Below are 6,769 nucleotides of genomic sequence, written 5' to 3'. Positions count from 1 at the left end.
TCGGGAAGAGAGACGCTTGGGGTTGCGGACAGTAAAGTGCTGCCATTTATCGCTTTGTTACTTTTCCATGGAATGCCCTCTCGCTGAGCATTAGGCAGAAGTCATCTTTGTTTTCAAGCCACAATCAAAGAGAACCAGTGAGACTTTACGGGACACGGAAAACATCTCACTGCTCAAGGCCTCAGGCGACTCTCCTCTTGTCTCCAGGATTTAAAAAAAATGTCCATCACTCACTATGGAAGGTCACAAAAAATACTTGTATTGTGATAATGATAAAATAACAATGAATCAAAACAATTGGCATAGGTCTACAGTATTTAGGTGCACACCTCGCTGCATCATTGCAAAAGGTTAAATGGTCTGTCTATACAGAACATACAAATCTGAAGCGACTGAAATAAAATAAAACATGAAAGAAATTCTCTATTTTAATTTTCCTGATCAGGAATTCTTAATAACAAATCATATCGACATATATGATATATTTTCTTTGCAACAAAATATATGGCTCCTAAACAAATAGGAAGTCGTATGTTACACAGTTCAATATGTCAAATGAACCCCGATGACCTCATCGTTTCTTCTGTTTTGTCCATCATGATGATAATGTCATGCAAGTAATGCAACAAGTAATCTCTAAAGGCCGATAGGCGCGCAATGTTGCGTAAATCATGCACTGGGTTTTGCAGAAAGAGTACAGTTCCATGCATTGATCTCGATTCAGAATTAAGTATTCATTATTAAATATTTGAAACAAACTTGATGTCTCCACACTAATCACTTACGCAGACCTAATCGTATGCATGGCATAATGAACAATCATAGATTGATTGTCATTAGTCAACCATGCTCCCGCTTAGGCCACTTCCAGAAGACCACTTTGAAACAAGCCTACATAATTAAGCTAGACTTGTAACACATGTAATGAAGAACGGTCACAACCATGTGAGCAGTTTACTATTTTTAAAGTTCGAGTTGCAATAATATTTTTTTATAGTATTGTAAAGAGGGTTCTCTGGACTAAAGTGACAACCATGAATAATAGTGCATGCAAGACATTCATTTGTTCAATAATCTGAGAAATGCAAAATATTTCTGTGGTTCAAGTTATTTTAGATCTACTGCTGCCCTCTAGTGGATGAAAATAAGAACTATTTGAGGAGCAGGGGTGTAATCACTAGTCCTAACAGTAGCAAAATGGAACATTTTAAACAACTTCTATTGGTCAAATTCAGCTAGGCCCCTTCCCGTTTCATTCCGTTTGCTTCTGCTCAACATTTTGCAACAGAATCGGCATAATGAATACGCCCCTGCACTCACTTTACCGTGGCAGCCAACTAGCAAGCAACACCAAAACATGGTGTTACTAAAACTTTGGTTTCTATGTGTTTGTTTAATAAGTGGGCCCACCAAGAAAAATGTACATATTAACAATAGCATCATAAAACCTTCAAAACATTACACTTTCGTGTCAAAAATGTTTACATCAGCAAAATAAAATGGTATCACTGGCCCACTTTGTAAGATTGTCTACTCTCACAGTTCAGTGCTTTTTCTCAGATCTCCCTCTGGCTCTTTTCTCATTCTCCCTCCCTCTGCTCCTGCCTTTGCCTCCACTCTCTCCCCATCTAGGATCCTACTCCTCCCTTTGCCTCCCCTCTCTCCCCTCCCTCCATCTAGGATCCTACTCCTCCCTTTGCCTCCCCTCTCTCCCCCTCCCTCCATCTAGGATCCTACTCCTCCCTTTGCCTCCCCTCTCTCTCCCTCCCTCCATAGAGGATCCTACTCCTCCCTTTGCCTCCCCTCCCTCCATCTAGGATCCTACTCCTCCCTTTGCCTCCCCTCTCTCTCCCTCCCTCCATAGAGGATCCTACTCCTCGCTTTGCGGCTGCTTTATTCTTTGCTCCATCTCTGCTACTACTTCTATCCATCTCTCTTCTACCGTTTGCCTCATCTCTACTGTGAACCTTGTCTTTATATCTCTCTCCTTCTGCTTCTGTCTGGGCCAGGCTGAGAGCTGCTGCTGGTTCTCTGCCTCTCCCTGCTGTCGTGTCTCATCTCTACTGTTTCCTTCTTCTCTCTGGTATCATCTTTGTGCTGTTTCTGTCTGGAGGTTGGGCCTGGTCTTACTCTTGACTCATCCATCACTCTCAGTGTTGTCATCACGACAGGAGTCCTTTCTCTTGCCCTTCTTCTTTCTCTTCTGACTCTTAGTCACTGCTGCTGCTACTTTCACTGGAGCTGTCAGTCAGTCACTGCTGCTGCTTTCACTAGAGCTGTCAGTCAGTCACTGCTGCTGCTACTTTCACTGGAGCTGTCAGTCAGTCACTGCTGCTACTTTCACTGGAGCTGTCAGTCAGTCACTGCTGCTGCTACTTTCACTGGAGCTGTCAGTCAGTCACTGCTGCTACTTTCACTGAAGCTGTCAGTCAGTCACTGCTGCTACTTTCACTAGAGCTGTCAGTCAGTCACTGCTGCTACTTTCACTAGAGCTGTCAGTCTGAGTCACTGCTGCTACTTTCACTAGAGCTGTCAGTCTGAGTCACTGCTGCTACTTTCACTAGAGCTGTCACTACTATCACAGTTCTTCTTCTGATTCCCTTCACTCTTCTTTTGTAGACGGTCAAGTTTCCTTTAAAATGAAAACAATTTGTTATATTCGTAGTTCATGTTTATTTTTTTGCAAGAATCATCTTTTGTCTTATTTTACAATAAGCATATTATATTCAAAACAACTAAACGTATGAATGGTAGTGCTCTCCTATCTGAGGAGCTTCTCTTTCTGTTTAGTGGTCAACGACTTCAGGAATTCAACCTCAGGATCCTCCTCTTCTTCATTGACAACATACTCCTATAGCATAAAAACAATTAGTAATAAATCAAACAATGAACATTTTAAAAAGCATGCATCAAACGCTAACAAAACATGAATAAAGAATTCACAAATGGTTAGAAGTGAAGCGAGTAAGAGCAGAATAACCTCTGATTTCTGTTTGAGGGGAGATTATTGGGGGGGGGGGGTTAAACTATATACTGCTACATCTGGTGTTGCAACACTCCTATAATTTTAGCAGTTAGTCTCATCACATCTGCCCAATTGACTAAACTTGCAGCGACTGGAAGAGCTCGGTGGTTTACTCTGATAATTGGCCATTTTGCAGCAATCACATTTAGACCATGGATATTGTTGGTCTTTTTCTTCATGCGGGGAAGAAGAACAGAAGATTACCTGCGATGGATCACAAACAGTAGAATTTCTTCCAAGGACACATTTCTTCAGGGCAAACCCACTGTTTCACATCTCTGCCATTAACTCGGAGGGGTGCATCGACGGACCTGTTAACACAAATCATAGCCTCAAAGTCCCATTGACGTCTGTCCACATCCGCCACTGCTTCCACAGTGGGGAATTCAGGGCCGGCTTTGTTAACAGAAAGGGACACCAAATCAACTCACTCGTCTTCAGGCTGAGCAAATCATACAATATCATTCTCCCAAAGCAGTGGTTAGGGGAATCAGAATACACAATAAATGCATTTTTCTCCCAGCACAGGAGGGGCTCCATTATCGCCCTCCACCATCAACTCCATGCGCAGGACTCTCCCTCTGTAAACATTACTTTACTACTTCACTTCCTGGTTGTAGGAGTCTGAACCAGCTCCACTCTGGAAGTTCTACAGGACACCAGGAGTGATGGCAACTACTGCTACAAGTATAGAGTTACCACAAATATCCAATGTAATACTGAATGCCCATTCTATTGGAACACATTATTATTGCAATTTGTCTGCAATAGCTGCATCATAAGTTCTTTATTCATATTATTTCAAAGTCAGTGCAAAAATAAAAATGAAGATTTTATGGTTGAGAATGAAAATATGAAGAAAAAAAACTTGATAACATTTAGTTTAAAATAAACCATTAGCTACATCTGTGAAATATTATTTTGAATTACCATTCGACTTTTTTCCTCTATTCATCCAGGTAGGTCAGATTGTTATTTGTACCTGCTTTCCCTGTGGGCGCAGCGCTGGCATTGATCCCAGACAGGCCACTGTTCACATGGCCCTATTTGTGACACATGATGCATCTCACATTGCGCACCTGAGAACCACAGGTCATTAGACTGGACTTAAATCCATTCATTCCATCACTTATAACACCTCCCATACAACCTAATTGCGATGACAACAAGCAATGCATATATACTACTCAGACACCTGCCATAATGTAAATAAACACATCGTTATCCCGAGTTAGAGATCATCCTTTGACTATAGCACCACCAAGTGTCAAATGCCAACACATGTATTATCAATATTTAGCATATGTATTATCAATAATTAGCCTAGCAATGAGGGTAATCACATGTAACAGTAGATTGTCATGAATAGGTATGTCATAAGTTAATTCAACATAAATGGGAAAAATGCACAATAATAATTTACGCAAAAGTTTACTAGCCATGACATCCTTGGCATACCTAAAAAGATGAAAGCGAAAGTATCACCAAATGCAAAGGTAACCTCTAATAGTAGGACTCAAGTCATCTGAATATTTATGTTGATCAACACAATTAGCTACTTACTTCTCGAGGGGACGTCTTTTGCCACTCAAACTTGTATTCTGATTCTCCTTCCTGTAAAATAATATAAAAATGTAACATTTTGAACAATAATAAACCAACACATGCCTTTCAATCTACAACATTTACCAAACTAGCAATGCTTGCTTTGAGAAACAAGTATGCAACTGTGAACAAGAGATGGACTCTTATTAAACATTGTACCTCCTTGGTCTCCCCTTCTCAGTAGACTGCAGAGTGTGGGTGGAAGGAGTGCACTATTATGGTTTGATTTGTATTATTCAGTATGGTAAAGATGCAGAACCAAGATGGATGTAGTTACCTTTGTCTGGCCCAGATGGAGCTTCATACATGAAGTTGAGACCATTCTTCACACGATCATCTCCCATCAACAGTCCATGAGAAAGGTTTTAACAACACAAAAGCCAGACAATGGTTATATCTGTTATATGATACATTAGAGCTGTGATTTTACACAAGACAAAATATATGGTCGAAGCACGGGACATTCGTTCGCGTTCGGAGGAGGCAGTGTAGCAATTTTAGTTAATTATATTTTAGCAATAAGGCCCGAAGGGGTGTCGTATATGGTCAATATACCACGGCCATGGGCTGTTCTTATGCAACACGCAAAACGGAGTACCTGGACACAGCCCTTAGCCGTGGTATATTGGCCATATATCACAAACCCCAGCGGTGCCTTATTGCTATTATAAAACTGTTTACCAACGTAATTCGAGCAGTAAAAATAAGTGTTTTGTCATACCCGTGGTATACGTTCTGATATACTACGGCTGTCAGGCAATTAGAATTCAGGGCTCGAACCACCCAGTTTATAATATACAATATTATTCCCAACAAGTGGGTTAACCCAGTTTAAATGGAGCGATGCGTTGGGTGTTTGCCTTTTACTCCTGCGACCCGAGTTTGCCTCCGTTCGCTACAATATCTTTCAGTGGGGAAATAATGAGAGACGAATAAAAAGTCCTATGTAAAGGCATAAATGGAACAATGGAAATCAAATGTATCTGGAACATCTGCAACCAACTGTTAGCTAGCTAAACTAGCTACTGTAGATTTCTTCCCATACTCTCTGCCCCACACAAACAAACACTTGACCATACACTGGACATTGCTTAACTGAGATTTCAATCCGAAATAATCTGTTGACTTCAGTTTGTGAGGAAGGCTAGGCTTGAACAAATATTTAGCCACCCACTTTTTTATATATTTAACTTCGATGCGGGATGGAAAATATTTCATGCACTTACAATTAGCAAATTACTTCCCAATGGCTGAAGAATGATTAGTTAGGGGATTCAAAGCGAAATGTTGGCTAGCTGGCGCTGACAAAAACAAAACAACGTGGTTCAAATCTTTTTCCGGGTCAGCTCTGTGCGTGACCTCTGACGTAACACCAACAACACTGAAGCGTTCACAACATTCATTAATTGCGCACTTGTGAATTCTGGTAAATAACTAAATAAACTGAAAGTAAAAACGAACGGGGGGACATGTAAAAATTATATTGTCGTCTACAATTTGTGATCCAGTACTTGGCTGCAGCGACAGGTAACAAGCACCAAACTGAAATCAACAGATTATTTCGGATTGAAATCTCAGTTAGGCAATGTCCAGTGTATGGTCATGTGTTTGTTTGTGTGGGGCAGAGAGTATGGGAAGAGAGTGCCGAGGACGAGGAGGCCCTTGGCATGGATTTTGTCAAGTGAATATCTGCCAGCTGAGCTCCAAAAGTATTGGGATAGTGATTTTTGTTGTTGTTTTGGCTCTGTACTTCAGCACTTTGGATTTGAAATGATACAATGACTATGAGGAGCTAAAGGACAGACTGTCAGATTTAATTTGAGGATATTTTCATACATATCGGATGAACCGTTTAGAAATTACAACACTTTTTGTGCATAGTCCCCCCATTTTAGGGGACCAAAAGTATTGGGGCAAATTCACTTACATGTGTGTTAAAGTAGTCAAAAGTTTAGTATTTGGTCCCATATTCATAGCACCCAAAAATGACATCAAGCTTGTGACTATATTTTTTGTTGGATGCATTTGCTGTTTGTTTTGGTTGTGTTTCAGATTATTTTGTTCCCAATAGAAAGTAATGGTAAATAATGTACTGTGTCACTTTTATTTTAAAATAAAAATAGAATATGTTTCTAAACA

General features: G+C 40.4%; 1 long non-coding RNA gene across 3 annotated transcripts; it reads right to left on the bottom strand.

Annotated features, from left to right (window-relative positions):
- Nucleotides 1-238: 238 nt before the first annotated feature.
- LOC129821262 (uncharacterized) lies at nucleotides 239-5,993 on the bottom strand. Of its 3 annotated transcripts, XR_008754290.1 has the most exons (6): nucleotides 5,857-5,989; nucleotides 4,908-5,027; nucleotides 4,589-4,639; nucleotides 4,008-4,104; nucleotides 3,230-3,336; nucleotides 239-2,851 (listed from the first exon to the last, which is right to left on the bottom strand). It is a non-coding gene; the product is annotated as an uncharacterized LOC129821262 (long non-coding RNA). The 3 variants fall into 3 exon arrangements; XR_008754289.1 differs by having other exon boundaries at nucleotides 3,956-4,104; nucleotides 4,908-5,993; XR_008754288.1 differs by having other exon boundaries at nucleotides 4,908-5,986.
- Between the last annotated feature and the right edge of the window lie 776 nt (nucleotides 5,994-6,769).

Source organism: Salvelinus fontinalis, chromosome 23, assembly GCF_029448725.1.
Source record: "Salvelinus fontinalis isolate EN_2023a chromosome 23, ASM2944872v1, whole genome shotgun sequence".
Lineage (NCBI taxonomy): Eukaryota > Metazoa > Chordata > Actinopteri > Salmoniformes > Salmonidae > Salvelinus > Salvelinus fontinalis.
This window is presented reverse-complemented; position numbering and strand designations above follow the sequence as displayed.